This window comes from Bos taurus, chromosome 17, assembly GCF_002263795.3.
Source record: "Bos taurus isolate L1 Dominette 01449 registration number 42190680 breed Hereford chromosome 17, ARS-UCD2.0, whole genome shotgun sequence".
Lineage (NCBI taxonomy): Eukaryota > Metazoa > Chordata > Mammalia > Artiodactyla > Bovidae > Bos > Bos taurus.
Window position 1 is genome coordinate 64,538,928 of NC_037344.1, and position 16,247 is coordinate 64,555,174.

Genomic DNA, 16,247 nt, shown 5'->3' on the forward strand with positions numbered 1-16,247 from the left:
CCTGGTGAGCTACAGTCCATGGGGTTGCAAACAGTCAGACCCAACTTAGCAAGTCAACCACGACAACAACATTTGCTAAAATCCAATATTACAGGACATTTACATTTTTGTTCATTAGATGCTGCAAAAAACCTCATTGCTATTTTAATTTACCAAAAAAAAAAAAAAAAGGAAACACAAGGTCGTGAGGCCACGGATAGGGGCAGGAAGCAGGAAGGGCATCCAGGTGGAAGGAACCGCATGCACAAAGGCCTGGGGTGGGGGTGACAGGCAGCGGGATGTCAGGCAGCCACGCTCCTGCGTAGTCTGTCTGGAGCTCCGGAGGCTCTTGCTGGGAGCAGACGCGCTTCCCACAGCTGCCCCGGGGCCTGCATGTGCTCCTGGTTTGTGCTCAGACGGTGGGCAGCGCTCCCAGCTCCCAGAGGGGCGGGTCGTCCCGGGCAGACCTCGCCACCAGCCGCCGCCCGCCCGCCACCGGCAGCCTCCCCAGAAGGCCCCCACTCCGCGCAGCTGGCCTCCCCCGCCCTTGGTCAGCCCCGCTTCCTGCCCCTCCCTCTCTCCTCCCTCCAGCTGTTTCTCTGGCAGAGCCCTGTCCCATTCAGCCCCCAGTGAGCAAAGAGGGCAGGACAGACCGGGGGTCTCCCTGGGAGCCTCCGGGGGATGAGGATGTTCTGGGGGTGCCGTGCTCTGGGGTCTCTGGGGGGCCCATGAATGAGGGGGTGAACTGCTTTCTTGGGCGAACGGCCCCAAAGAACGGTGTGACTTCGAGAAAGAAGTTGGGGAACACGCGTCTCCTGCACAACCTCGAGTGACCTGAAGTCACAGGACCCCGGGAAGACTTGGGTGAGACCAGCCACAAAGGTATCTAGCTGGGCTCTGACATTGATTGCCCAGAGGGGTCGGGTTGCAGGGGTGGGGGGCGTGGGAAACAGTAATAGAGAAGTTCTTTGGCTCTTGGTAAAATGTAATTTTTGTCAAAATGGAAATAGCTCTATTATGATTTTCAGATTTCCAAAGTAATGCATGCCAATTGGAAAAACCCAGCGAGGTCACCATAGTTATAAAAAGCAGCGAACTCTGTGTTTCTCTTCTGTTAATGCTCATGACAAACCTACAAAGGAGGCACTTTCATTGTCCACATCTTACAGGTGAAGAAACTGAGACTCAGATTGGGGGAGCTCAACGCTGTGCAGGCAGGTAGCGGGGTGCGGAGCTGAAAGTCTGTATAACCCACATTCTTAGCTGCTGGATTGTCCTACCTCTCAGCTACAGAGAAGAAAGAGGGGTTCTTAACCCAGAGGTGAGCCTTCAGGTGCCTCTCTGTATCACTCACTGACTCCCTGACCAACCTGTGATGTTTGTGGAGTGCCTACAATGTAGCAGCCACATGGGAGCATCTAGATGTGGACATACACCCCCTTTTCTGACATCTTGTGTGGTACCCTGTAGTGAAAGTGTTAGTCGCCCAGTCCTACTCTTTGCGATCCCATGGACCGTAGCCCCCCAGTCTCCTCTGTCCAAGGAATTCTCCAGGCAAGAATACTGGAGTGGGTAGCCGTTCCTTTCTCCAGGGGGTCTTCCCAACCCCGGGATCAAACTTGGGTCTCCTGCATTACAGGCAGATTCTTTACGGTCTGCGCCGTCAGGGAAGCCCATGTTTGGTACCCTCCCTTGTCCTTAACCACAGATCATGAACCTTCATCCGTATTATCTATGTTCGTCCAATATGCATTTTAAAGGCTGCATGGAGAAGCTGGCTTGGGATTTATTAATCATCCCTCCACGTGGTTGCTTCCTTTTTTTTTTTTCATTATTATAAACAGAGCTGCAGTGGCTGCTCCTAGTACATCATCTTTGCCTGTGTGTCCTGTGGACAGCTTTCCCAAGGTGAAATTGTGTGTTTTTAAGGCCTTCGAGGCTTTTAGCCACATCGCCCTAGAAGGTTGACCTGGCACAATATTGGGGTGTGATATTCTCACAGCCTCATCTACACTGGTTGTCACCTGTCTCCTAAAATTTCCCTGATGGGAAAGGTGAGAATAGCATCTGGCTGCTTGAGTTTTCATTTGTTCATTCATGCTGAGTATCCTCTACAATCCTGTTATTCACTTTTGTGACTATCCTGTTCAAGTCCATCCCCATTTTTTTTTTTTTCCTCTTGCTGGCATGTTTGTCTTTTTTCTCATTGATGTTTACGAGTTCTTTGTATATGAAGGATATGGATCCTTTGCCAGTGCTATCTACTGAAAGTTCCAGTCCCCCCTCTGCTTTCAGATGAGCGTGTTTTAAGTAGGTGAGCCATTTGGACCAGCGTTTGGCAAAATTACAGGCAAATAGCACATCATTATACTCAAGTACCTGCTACTTGATGTCAGTCTGATCACTCGGACCTATGTAGTTCAGAGAGGCCAGAGGACAAGTGGCCAAGTCTCAGGTCTGTCTTCTCTCTCTATTCAAGTGCCTGGCTCCCAGCTTCCTTTTTGCCACCCCCGACCTCCTCTTCAAGATCAATCTTCCCTGTGGTCCTTGCTGTCAATTTAGAGTGAGTTGAATTAGACTCAGGACTTCTCAAAGGGCCATCCTGGGACCATGAGCATCAGTTTTTTTGAGTTGGGAGTCTGCATTTTGAACCAGCACCCCTCACAATCTTGAGAACCACTGAGCTGGAATCCTTGAACATCCCCTTTGCCCAGGTTTCTGGGTTCTTTGCTGCACACTGAGCTTCTTTTTTTCGTTCCTAAGCAAGTATCTATGCACTTCTGCGAGTCTACATTTCCTATGTCAGCAGTTAAAGCCAGGAGGCAATGGTGGAGAAGAAGCGAAACTCAGTCTCATACCACAGAAAGTCAGATCACATTAGCAGTCATCCAGCCTGTGGGCTTTGACATTATTTTAAGCCACAGACTGCTTTCCTCTGATGAAAATACATGGAGAAGTGCACTTTAAAGATAGATAAAAGTGATGTTATTCTAGTGGAGGACTCCAGACGGCAGCTCATTGAACCTCACTGTCACTGCTGAAGGGCCTTTAGGAACCTTCATGGCTCTGGGGGGCAGATTGAAAACTAGAAAATCTACTCCAGATTGTTAAAGACACCAATGTTTTTAACCATTGTTGAATTTGCTATGTGACCTTAGGCAAGGTATGCCCATTCTCTGGCCCTAAGCATCTTATTTGAAAATAAGGAGGTTGAATGTTGTATTAGTCAGGGTCGCAGTTGCAGTAACAAATAGACCCAATGTGTACAATGGCTCAAAGCAAACAGACGTGTGTTATAAGTCAGGCATTTGTGAATGGAGCCTGGGCCTCTTCCACAGTGATTCAGCGTGCCATCGCACCTGGCTGCTATCCCTTAGACATTATCCCTGAGGAAAGAGTGCATGGGGGAGGGATGTTTGCTTTCTTAACTGTTTCCTGCCACACACAGGAACTGGTCGTGGAACCAATCTAGTTGCAAAGGAGGCTGTGAGATATAGCTCGTGGCTAAGCTGGTTCTTTCCCACCTATAGCTGTGTACTGTGGAAGGGAGAACGAGTTTCTGTGGATGGCTCACTGTCTCCCCAACAAATACGGTGACCTCTTGGGTCCCTTCCAGTCTCTGGTTCTAAATTCTGAATTTTTGTTAGTTGATCTTAGAGTTAACGCAGTGATGTTGGGCCCACAAATACTTTCCTATCCTCAAGATAATCCCTATCAAATACACCGAGTAAATGTCCACATTCCAGGCCCCTAAACATGGACTTTCCTGGAACATGGGCAACTGCCGTTCTCTTTCACTCCTGGAAAAAGGAAACAAAACTAACAATGTTATTGAGCTAAGCACTTTTACTGAACCAAAGGATTTTGTATCCACAATCCCATTAAATCTCTCTACAACCCTCATGGAGAAGCTTCATGATTAGCATTCCCATTTATTTATTTTTACTTATTTTTGTGTGTGTCACTTGTGTTTATGTTTTTATATTTTTATTAAAAAATTTTTTTTTGGCCACACTGCATGGCTTTGGGGATCTTAGTTCCCTGACCAGGGATCGAGCTTATGCCCCCAACAGTAAAGTACAGAGTCTTAACCACCCGATCGCCAGGGAAGTCACAGCAATTTTTTTTTTCACATGAAGAAAGTGAGGCTCAGGAGGTAAAGGGACTTGCCCAGGGTCACACAGCTCAGACGCAAAAGAACTGAGATTTGAACTCAGAAAATCTCACTCCTGTCCTAGGGTCCCACTGCACACCGGAGTGCATGTGTACAAGGCTGAGTGTGTGTGAGTGCGTGTGTGCGATAAGGGTCAGAGTTTTCCTCGGGCTGTATTTCCCCAGGGTGGGGTATAAGAAAGTGGAAGTGCAGGAATCGTGGTCCAAATCCCCAGAATGGGCCAAACTTGCTTATTAGAAGGCAGCTGGGTGGGTGTCTTGGGCCAAGGAAGCCCAGCACGACTAAGTACTACAGTCACCAGCCAGAAAAAAGAGAAGGGGCAGCACGTGAGCATGCAGCCTGAGGCCGTCCGTGGGTGCTAGATGTCCCTGAGGCCTTGGCCTGGCACATAGTAGGTGCTTGTGGATGATTTCCTGTGAATAAACTGCAGGAGTTGGTGATGGACAGGGAAGCCTGGTGTGCTGCAGTCCAGGGGGTCGCAGAGTCAGACACGACTGAGCAACTGTACTGAACGGAACTGAACTGAAAACCCACGGGGAGCAAAAGCTGCACCTGTGCGAGAACTCAAGATGGGTCAGGTTTAGTCCCTGTTCTGAAGGTCTTGGGGGAGGGAAGGCAAGCCGGTCACAGACTTTTCTTCAGTCACTCAGGCAACATTTATGAGCTCCTGCTCTGTATCTGGCACTCCCCAACGCACTTCCTGCTTTTGTGGGACTTTGGAGGGGTCGGGGGTCGTAGTTATGTTTGCCCCCATACTAGATCTGAGGAAAGTGAGGCCCTGATTGGCTGAGTGACATCCCCAAGGTCCCTTGGTGAGATTAGGGACCTGGTGTTGATCTGGCCCCCAGGCCAGGATTCCCTCTGTGGCCCTGGCTGAGGTCTCAGGCCTGGGGTGCAGGCTGGCAGTCACTTTGTGCTGCTTCTGAGTCCCAGGACGTGGCGTTTTTCAGGTAAAATGAGGAGACATGTTAATTTACTCCTCTTTTGGAACCTCTCTATTTTTGCCGCGTTGGCACAAGCATGATAGAGAGAGAGTAGCATTTCTTGCCCCGCTGGGTGGAAGCCAGAGGCCTTGTTAATTCTGTTGCTGCAGTCAGGTTGGCACAGACTCTGTAGCCTCAGGCTCTAGAATTCAGATCTGTTTTTGCCTTTTCACCTCCTGCCTCCTCTGTGCCCTTTTCTCTAAGGCGGGGGGATACTCTCAGGGCTGCTGGGGGTTAAAGACATACACATATACAGGAGTACTTCCTGGTGAACTTCCCTGGTGGCTCAGATGGTAAAGAATCTGCCTGCAATGCAGGAGACCTGGGTTCGATGCCTAGGTTGGGAAGATCCCCTGGAGAAGGAAATGGCTACCCATTCCAGTATTCTTGCCTGGAGAATCCCATGCACAGGGGAGCTTGGTGGGCAACAATCTATGGGGTCCCAAAGAGTCGAACATGACTGAGCGACTGACACACTTTCAGACAGGAGCACAAAGCGCATGGCCAGCTCGATGAAGGCACTTCTATTTTTATTCTTGGGGAAGTGGGTATTGATATTCGCCTTTGAATGTCAAGGTTGATGTGGGCATCTTGTGCCTTGTGATCCCAGGTTGTCAGGGCAGGAAAGGTCATTTTGGCTAGGCTCCAGGTTTCGTGCCTTGCCCTGTGGGCTCTGGTGGGTGGGAAGGGGAGTGCTCCACCCACCATAGACTCTCTGGCAACCTTGGAAGTGTCAGCAGCTGAGTCAGCAGGGGGGGTCAGCTGCTCTTCAGGCACACTGTCAGAATCGGTTCTGCTTTTCTTGGGGTACATGTCTCGGATCCTCTGATCTTAGCCCTGGGATCCCGCTGAGGGCAGCTCTTGTGCAAGGAGGTGGGGGCGTAGGGTGATTGGTGCAAGAAACAGCAGCGAGCACACTCAGTTTTTCCTTCTGGGGGTCATGGGTCAGAGAGACTTGAGGGCTGGTGGGGTGCAGCCAGGTAGACCCGGGTTCTGCTCCTGGGAACCAGTTACCTCTGTGAGCTGGGGCAAGTCACACGACCTCTCTGAGTCTCAGTTTCCTTTTGTCTCAGAATTTTTTAAAACGATTTTTTTGATGTGGACCATTTTTAAAGTCTGTATGGAATTTGTGACAATATTGCTTCTGCTTTACAGTTTGGGTTTTTGGCTCCAAGGCAGGTGAGACCTTAGTTTCCTGGTCAGGGAGCGAACATGCAAACCCTGCATTAGAAAGCAAAGTCTTAACCACTGGACCACCAGAGAACTCCCCATTCGAGTTGTTGAGAGAACATCTGCCATGCTAAGTTAGTGATCTGGGGTGGTGTTTAGGGACAGGGGACATTCAAACCATGCCCATCCCTTGTTAGTGGATTTTGTTCGAACGTTTGTCAGAATCTATGATTTCCTGGATGTGGAATGAATGAGGAGCTCAGATAGTCAGTGTATGAGGCTGCTGCTGCTATAACAACCACTGCAGACTTTGTGGCTTAAAACAATATACATTTATGATCTCAGCTTTCTGGAGCTCAGAAGTCTCAAAAGAGTTTCACCCACAGCTTTGCAACCTAGAGCTTATTGCTAAAGTCACTCCCGTCAGTGCCCGCCTGGTGCATTCAGTGTGCGAACTCTCACAGGAGCAAAGGTAGCTTTGATTGGGGAAATCAGGAAATAGTGTCTGGTGATGGGAGCATATATTTGATCTGGTTCCAAGGATGAGTTGGCCTTGAGTGCCTGGAGGAAAAATTGGCCAGAAATGAAAGATATTTCTGGCTGGGAGAGCGGCATGAGCAGAGGTTTGGAGGTTTGATGTGTGTGGGGTATCTGGTGTGGCGGGTGGAAGCAGGGAGCGACCAGAGGCAGTCTGGATGTTCTGGAGGGCCTCAAAGGTCCCACCCAACTTTCTGGGTGGTCCAGTATCCTCCATTTCACCGGAACAGCATCTTATTGTCCCCTGGCCTTGCCCTCCCCAAACTCGGCACTTAAACTCAAACATTTGGACCATCGAAGATTCCAGACGATCCCAAGATAATTGAGTTTGAAATTCCAACTTGGCAAAAGGGTATGTTGGTTTGTGGATTTATCTCCTGGATCGTCTGGCCCAGAAACCAGTTCAGAGGGGAGAATATTTCTCTGCATTGGTGGCTTTCTGGACTGGATGTTGGGTCTCCTCCCCTAGGATGCCCAGGACTTGCTGATAGCTGTAGGCATCGAGCTTGGGACAAACAAGGGGCTTCCTTCAGGGTGAAAGAGAGCTGATTTAGGACGACAGCTGTGGCTGGCATGGGATGTGTTTCCTTGGGGAGAGGGCCACTACCCGCTGGTGCCAGATGAACCAGGCTGAGCATTGAAGGGTCTGCTGCGTCCCCATTGCCAGGGGTAAAGCTGACTGACGTCAAGAGCAGGTCTTCTGGGAGCATGGGCAATTTTCAGTCTCTTTTATGACAGATGCGACTCACTGGGGGCCTCTTCAATGGTCAGGGATTTGGGCCAAGAAGAAAAAGGACGTCCCTTGATTGAGAAAAGAGTGGCTACCCAGGGTAAAAGCAGGACTCTGCTGGCTCATGGACCTGTCCTGAAACCTGCTCCTGCCCTCGCTGGCTGTGAGACCTCAGAAAGGACATTTAACTTCTCTGAGCCTCAGTTTCCACCATTGTAAATTGGGGGTGAAAAAAGGACCTTCCTCATGGTTGGGGGGAGCATTGGATGGTTTGCATGAGATGCTGAGTGGCACAGAGTTGGGGCTGAAAACCAAATATGGCCTGAACATGAGGGGCCTGGCTCAGATGTCAGGGGAGGGGAGAGCTGTGGGAACCAGAAGTCCTGAGCCAGGAGAGGCTAGAAATGCCAGGGATGGAGGGTGCCAGGGTCAGAGCCTAACCCCGGCTTCCCTTCCCCCACTTGCTGGTGTGGCCTGAAAACACAGCAGGATCTGGGAGGAGACCTCAGATCACCATCCCTCCTTTCCTGGGGGGCAGTGGGGCCTGGCCGGCTTACACGGGCCTTTCTTTATCTGTGTTTCCTCATCTCCTGTGAAAAATCCCAGGCATGAAGGGAAATCAGAAGCAGGGTTCTGGGGAAGGGCAGGGCAGCTTCCCGGAGCCTGACTGGGGGATGCCCTTTATCTCCCTATCACTGATTCCTGGTGGGCCTGGGATCCATCAGCCTGGGGCCTGGGGTCTCCTCCCTGTCTCTGGGCTGGCCTCTGCTCCGTGCATCCTGTCTGCTCCATATTCTCTGCCTCTCCCCATTCTGGCAGCTCACATTTCCCGGGGGGCTGGGAAGCCAGCAGCACCCCAAAGTTCCTCCTTCTCAGAGCTTTTTAAAAGCAAGTTTATTATCTTCGGCTCTGCTGGGTCTTCATTGCTGCAGGCTTTCCTCTGGTCGTGGTGGGTGGGGGTTGCTCTCTAATTGTGGTGTGCAGGCTTCTCATTGTGGCGGCTTTAGGTGCTAGGGCTTCTGTAGTCACGGCACACGGGCTCAGCAGTTGTGGTGCATGCATGGGTCTAGTTATTCCTCGGCATGTGAGATCTTCCTGGACCAGGGATCGAACCTCTGTCTCCTGCACTGGTAGTCAGATTCTTTACCACTGAGCCACCAGGGAAGCCCCCCAGAAGTTGTTTCCACAGCCTGGGGGATTGGTAGTTTTCACTCACCAAGGCATAGCTGGACTTTTGCCCAGTCCTACTTCCTGCTGCCAAGATCCTCTTTGGGGACCAGTCATTCCTCTCTTGGTATCACGCAGACTCATCACAAAAGTTGGAGATGGGGCAAAGGGCCCCATTTTACAGCCGAGGAAACTGAGGCTCAGAGGGACTGTGGGTGCTCACTGCCCCCCTACCCTTCCATTCCCTAATTCACAGCCACCCTCTCTGCTTTGGGAACACCTCCCAACCCTCAGTGAAAGTGAAAGTCGCTCAGTCATGTCCGACTCTTTGTGACCCCATGGACTGTAGCCCAGCAGGCTCCTCTATCTGTGGGATTCTCTGGGCAAGAATACCGGAGTGGGTAGCTGTTCCCTTCTCCAGGGGATCTTCCCAACCCGGGGATTGAACCCAGGTCTCCCGAATTGCAGGAGGATTCTTTAGTGCCACTGAGGGTACACTGGTTGCAGAAAAAGCCAGTGCAACCCTCAGCGGCCCTGGCCTTTTGTCCTTCCATGGGGCTCGCAGAGTATCGATTCAGTTTGGCATTAGGCAGACCTGGGTTCGAATGCTGAGTCCCTTAAGGACCAGCTGGGTGACCTCGGGTCGGCTCCTGTCTCTCACCTGTAAACAAGACTGATGGCAGGTTCTTCCCTGAGTCATGGGGGTGAGAACGAAAGGAGACAATCCATGTAAAGGGCTTAGCAGTGGGCCCCGCACTTAATGGGTCCCTGCGAAGACTTCTGGGCCCTAAAGATGGGGTGCCTGGCAGGTCCTCCATAAATACTTTCTGAAATGAGATTGACTTCTTTAATCATCCTCTTCTGCTCCAATCCCCAGTCTGTTAGCAGCTGTGTTTTTTTATTTTTTTCCCCTGTAAGGGATGAGGCTCAGTTAGAGACTGAGATCAGAGAGGTTAATTGGCTTCCTAAGGCCACACAGCTCATAACAAAGGGAGTCAGGCTGCCGATGCCTCACCCTACATTGGCCTGGACACCACAAGAGCTGTTCCTAACCTCCTGGTCTTCTGTCCAGAGCCCACCTGCCCTCCTCCTCTGTGATTTCCAGTTCTTTCCACTGATGTCACACTCTCCCTACACCAATTAGGGTTAGCTCACGTATCTTCCCCAGTGGCTCAGCGGTAGAGAATCTGCCTTCAGTGCAGGAGCTGCAGGAGACTTGGGTTTGATCCCTGGGTTGGGAAGATCATGGCAACCCACTCCAATATTCTTGCCTGGAGAATCCTCATGTACAGAGGAGCCTGGTGGGCTACAGTCCATGGGGTCGCAGAGTCGGACACCACTGAAGCAACTTAGCAGGCACATGTCTTCCATAGCTCGATCAAAACATGAATGAATCTCACGAGCCATTCCTCAGAAGCCTGTTCTCATCTAGACATTCCACTGAAAACCAAAGCGATCAACTCCTTCACCTGAGGCGTTAGCAGCTGACGACAGCTCGCACGCAGGAGAGGGGTTGGTGAGCCTGGTGCCTCCAGCCAGCCTGGAGCATCCTCCATGGTGGACCCCCAGGCTCTGCGCACAGATGAAGGGGAGGGGAGACTGCTCAGGGATGCTCCAGGGGGTTAGTAAGGGGCAGCCTCCCTGGCTTCAAGGACCCTAGGACAGGCAGAGTCTGAGTTAGTTCCGTGAACGTCTGTGTTACAACTTCTTCACTCCTCCACTGGGACCTTCTCTGTTCCTCCCTTTTCTTGTAGAATTGCAGTGACTTTTATTTTTTTAAATGTGACAAAGATGCATATCAGCAGAGCTGAGAAACTGAGCCTGGGAGGCCATGGGGGTAAGTGTTGCAATCTTGGCAACCCCTCGTCTACACTGCCTGCCTGCCTGCTGGCCTGCGGCTTTCTGTCAGAGCCTGCGGGCTGCTGTGGTTAAAGCGTGGTCAAGGCTGCGTCCTGTGACGTGGATGAGGAGCCTGGTGTCCCGTCCCCTTCTGCTGAACTGGTAAAACTGTCCTCTGACTCAGGGAGCCTTCCTTCCCTGTGCGTGTGTTGGAACCGGTGCTGGGAGACCAGGGGGAGAAGCCCGTCTCGTCCAGGTGTCTTCGGAGAGGCAGGATGGTGTGGTGGTCAGGACTTCTGGAATCCAACCGCTTGGCTGCAAATTTCTCATCTTCCTAGCTCTTCAGCCTCGGTTTCCTCATCTGTGAAGTGGGGGTAATGCTGCCTTGCGGGCCCTGTAAGGCGAGAGTTGGGGGAACATGGGCTTCCCAAGTGGTGCTGGGAATAAAGGATCTGCCTGCCGATGCAGGAGATGCAAGCAACCTGGGTTCGATCCCTGGGTCGGGAAGATCCGTTGGAGGAGGGAATGGCAACCCAGTCCAGTATTCTTGCCTGGAGAATCCCCATGGACAGAGGAGCCTGGCGGGCCACAGTCCACGAGGTCGCACAGAGTCGGACACAACTGAGCGAGTAACATTTTGCAGAAACATGGATCTAGGGGAGGGAATATTTTAATTTTTAATTTTTATTATTTTGGTACTGGCTGCCACTGGTTGTTTAAAGGAAAGAACCTGGAGTTGGGGAAGTTGGACATGTGAGGGACACGCTTAGCTTGGGGCCCAGAGTTCGGTACATGCGTGGCATTTGCGACTTGGTCACTAGCTGTCTGTGGCCCCAGGGCAAATTCAGCGACAGGTTCAGCCCCTTTCTGCTTTCTTGCTGCGGGGCTTTGGCAGGTTGCTGCACCTTGCTGAGAGCCGTGTTCTGGAGAACTGGGGCTCTGCCAGCTCCATCCCTGGTGTTTGCATGGACATGGGGGTGACCTCAGAGGTGGCCCTGGCCCCCGGGGCAGCGAGCAGTTCTGGGAGCACCTGAAAGGCCTCTCTGGGCGTCATCCTTGTCCCCTGGGGTGGGTGTGGAGGTGGTGACCGGCTGGTGTCTCCCCTCGGATGTCACAGGGAAAGGTTGGGGGCACCCCCAGACACTCAGGTTCCTTAGGCGATTTGGAAGCTCATGGGGTACGGAGCAAGGCCACTGTGGGGAGCCAAGCTGAAGGCGGGCTGCCTCGTCCCTACCTTTTCCCTTTCTCCTTTCTTCAGCGGCCCGGGCTCTGAGCCAGCCGACATCTCCCAGAACTTGAGTAGATGGATCTTTGGGCAAAACCAAGCACTTCCCCGTCCCTGGCAAAAGGGTCCTCAGGGCCAGATGCTGGCTGCATCCTGGGTGGTTCTCCACTCTGGGAGTTGGCTGTGGTCAGAGGAAGCGTGCCCCAGCTGACCAAGAAACATACCCCGGGCACCCACCCTGCACCCAGCATGCCATGGCTCCTTATTAACCGTCTGCAGGGAATGAACACAGGAGCCCCGTGAGCAGCGGGCCACTCCCAGATACTTTGGGGACCTTCACTTGAAGCCCCCTCTTTCCCTTAGGGAAAACCAATCCTCACTAGAGTTATTCTGAGGTCGTGTGCCTTGTTTTTAAAACACACAAAATTATTTTGAGGCCATACCCTGTTAAAGGGACTTCCTTAGTAGCTCAGGTGGTAAAGAATCTGCTTGCAGTGTAGGAGACCCAGGTCCGATTCCTGGGTCGGGAAGATCCCCTGGAGAATGAAATGGCAACCCACACCTGTATTCTTGCCTGGGAAAATCCCATGGACAGAGGAGCCTGACAGGCTACAGTCCATGGGGTTGCAAAGAGTCAGACATGACTAAGCGACTTCACTCACTTCACACTGTTTTAAAAAAAAAAGCATGGGAATTTTGTGTTCAGCACCATAATATTCCTGGCCATTTAAAGACCAGAATTGTGTCCCTTGGAAATCTTTGGTCCAGCCCCACAGAGAGGCCCCATCGCTATGGCTCATCCAGAGAGACCCGGGGTAGGGAATGCCTGGGTCGTCAGGTCTGAGGGGTGCCCTCATAGACTTCCTTTGCCTTTCCACTGTGTAGGTGAGGAAGTAAAGGCACAGAGAGGTTAAGTGACTTGCCCAAGGTCACACAGCTGGTAAGGGCAGAGCCAGAGTTTGGACCCAGAGGGCTTTAACCGCAGTGCTTACAGTCCCAGAAGAGGAAACTGAGGCCCAAATGTGACGTCAGAGGAAGAGGCCTGGTGTCCAGTCCATTTCTCCAGCCATGCTGGCTCCTGAGGTTGGCCCGGCAGTGTCTGAGCCCTGCCTCCTCAATGCTGGGCCAGAGGGCACCTTCCAGCTCAGGGTCCTTTGGAAGATTTGTGGGCTCGTGGCTCAGAGAGGGGAAGAGAATTGTGCAGATTCTCTGAAATTTAGGAGCAGAGTTGAGCCTGGAACACAGACCTCTTATCTCTTCTTGGTTTCCCTCTGGGGGAGATTGAAGGTTTGGGCCGAGAACACAGAGCTGTGATGCAGGTCTCAGCTTCCTTGGGTGTCAAATGATGGCATTGACAACCCCAGCCTACTGGAACCTGTTATCTGGCCCTGTTTTTCAAACCAGCCTGCAGAGAAATGAAAAAACAGATGACAGAGTGAGTTTTTCTCATAAAGTGTTTACGTCTTATAAAGGAGAGGCCCCGTCCCATCGATTTTTATCGGTCTTAGGCACCGTTTGTTTCCTGGAATGGTGAGGATGGTTAAGGACGGTTTTCAGTTTGCTGTGCCCTTGCTGGGCCAACATGAAAAACTGGCAGCTCCGGGACAGTCTTGGAAGCGTGTGGGAAATGTAACTGGGTCGGGAGATCCCACAGTTTGGAGTTCGCTTGAGCTGAGAAGGTCTCTTGGGTTCCTTCAAGGTGAGGCTGAGGTGAGGATGCCCAGAAGGGACGGAGAAGCTGCGCGTGGAGGTGAAGGCTCCGGCTGCCAGTGGGGCTGGACTGCAGAGGGAAGGAGGTACCTGGCATGCCGTGGGTGCCGGATGAGGGCGACAGGATACGACGGTTGCCATGTGAGGGCTCATTCGTGACTCAGAGTCTGGGCAGCAGGCGAGGAGAGAGAGAACCAGGGAAGAGAAGGTGACAGGGGGAGAAGCTGGTCATGGACCAGGAGACACAAGGCAGGGAGGAGAAGTAGAACCCAGAGGCAGGGCCAGGAGCCTGATCCAGCTGGGAGCGAGCGGGGCTGAGTGCGGAGGAGTTGAGGGGCTCTCCAGAGCCTCTTTTGAAGTAGGGGAAACACAGGAGAGAACAAATAAAAGACAGAGACTTGGCTTTTGAGCTAGGTATCTTTTATTTAAATTTTTTTTTTTTTTATTTTGTATTGGGGTATAGCCGATTAACAAACGATGTCACGTTAATTTCAGGTCAGTAGCCAAGGGACTCAGCCACACTTACACAAGTATCCCCTTCTCACCCGAACTCCCCTCCCGTCCTGGCTGCTCCGTAACATTGAGCAGAGTTCCCTCTGCTCTCCAGCAGGTCCTTGTTGGTTTAGATGTCTATCTTGGGTGGAGTAGCCCCAGAAGCAGAGCCCGAGGCGAGGGTTCGGTGAATGGGAGGCGGCCAGGGCGTGTCTCAGGCAGGGCTGGGACCTGGGGGAGCAGAGGGAGGCAGGGTCACGCCTGTTCCGGTTGGTGCTCATCGTGACTGCACATTCTGACATTTTGCTCATCAAGCAGGTTACATATTAGTTTTGATTTTTAAATATTGCCACGGAAGTATTATTTATCCCGATGAGTGAGCTTGGCGAGGCATATCCTTGCTTTTGGATTCAAAGGTCTGTCAAGGGGAGAAGCTTAGCAAGAATCTGGTCTCAAGTGGAGACCAGCCTCAGCCTGATCCCAACAGGGAACCCTGGACCCTGAATTGTCCCTCACGGCAGTGAGGGAGGAGCAGCTCACTGCTTGGTTGGGGGCATTTCTTGGGAGAAGGGGACAGCTGTGAGCTGTGATATTTAGCAGTCTGCAGCTGTGAGCTGGGTGCCCGCCTCTCGCCTGTAAATGTGATCTGGGCTTACACCATCAACACCTATTATAATATTCTTTGTGGTTCTTTGAGAGATGGCAGTAAAATTTTGAATTAATTGTAAGTGCTTATGTCTATCAGCTTATTTCTTTGAATATGACTAAGATAGAGCTTCCGGGCCCCGCTTCTATTCATTCCTGTTGTACAATGGTTGAATGAATGAATGCTTTGCAGCAAGGAGGGTGTCCTGGCTGGAGGGGAGGGGTGAGGAGCAGGATGGTCAGTGGAGCTGGAGTGTGTGTGGCCCCACCTGAGGGGTGGGCTCCTGTCAAGTTGTTGATTCATTTCCTTGGAAGGTGGGAGGTGGGGAGAGGAAGGCCAAGTGAAGTAAGGAGCTGTGACTCTGGCCATGGGAAGAAGAGCAGAGGGAAGAGGCATCTGGCTTTGGGTTTCTTAGAAGGGGGAGTTGCTTCCTCTCTGCTTGCCTGGTACCTGGCAGATAGTATGTGCGCATTAAGGTTTCCTGAATGTATAAATGAGAAATCTGTAATCTGTCATCGGTGTGAAAGAAGCTCCGAGAGGAGGTTTTGTAGAGTCACAGTCTCTGACGAGTGGACCACATTCACGCCTGGGGCAAGCTATTCCATCGTAAGAACTGTAATCACACTTGACAACCATAATAGTAGAAATAGTGATGGGTAGTTTACTGAGAACTTAACGTGGACCAGGCCTTGTTCTGGGTGCTTTATATTCCTTCTCTTATTTAGCTTTAATACCAACTTTGAGGAGTATGTACTATTTCTGTCCCATTTTACAGATCTAGAAACTGAGGCACAGAGAATTTAAGTGACAAAGACGCCTCACAGGTCGTAAGTGGCAGAACTGGGATTTGAGCTGGGATGGTCTGGCTCTAGAACCTGCCCACTTCACTACCACTTATTGACCATGGCTTTGGGATCAAGTTCTGGCTCTCTTTTCTAGCTGTGTGACCTTGGGCAAGTTTCTTGACCCCTCTGAGCTTCAGTTTCTGCAGTTGTGAGGTGAGGGTAGTATCAGGGCTCTTGGGAGGCTGGAGCAAAGTGAGGGATGGGAAGGATCCTGAGGGCTGACGGTGGTTGTTCCCATGACTCAGCATCACGGCAGTTTCAAGGGTCCCCACTTGTGGCTTCAAAGTGCGGGGGCTCTTGGAAACCTACACCAGTAAGTCATTGCCAGGGTTCTTGGCAGGAGGGTGAGGAAAAGGGAGGAGGGAGACAAAGCCTCCTCTGTCAGCCCCTGGGGCCCGCCCCAAGTTGGGAAGATGTGAATGCTACAGAGAGAGAGATGAGGAGTGCCTGGGCGTGGGGTGGGCACCCTGTTGCCCGCCAAGATTCGTTCTTCATGAGAAATGGGTGGAAAATTACTTTGGATCCTTTCCTGAGAGGCTGGGAAGGCAAGGGCCAATTCATGGAGGGGAGAGGTTTCTCCACACCCCAGGCGTGTGATCCTGGCTTTATTTTAAAACAGAATGCAACCTGCAAACACCTTCAAGTTGGCAGCTGCTGGGGGCTGTCAAGGTTGCCAAACTAGCTCCAGGAAATGGCATCCCGTGGGTTCAGGCACCAGTCTCTGAGCTCGGGGTCAACACTGGAAATCTG

At 51.7% G+C, this 16,247-nt stretch overlaps 1 protein-coding gene across 6 annotated transcripts in view; it reads left to right on the plus strand.

Moving 5' to 3' along the window:
* The first annotated feature begins 596 nt into the window (after positions 1-596).
* Positions 597-16,247, plus strand: part of CMKLR1 (chemerin chemokine-like receptor 1) — a 44,699-nt gene continuing 29,048 nt past the window's right edge. For 3 of the 6 annotated variants that reach the window (XM_010814110.4, XM_005218095.4, XM_010814113.4), the window contains exon 1: positions 597-861. The gene's annotated coding sequence lies outside the window, so the exon portion shown is untranslated. Of the gene's footprint in view, positions 862-1,148; positions 1,301-4,513; positions 10,954-16,247 lie in introns of those variants that run through there. The other 3 variants (XM_010814109.4, XM_005218096.5, XM_024977450.2) reach the window with 2 other exon arrangements.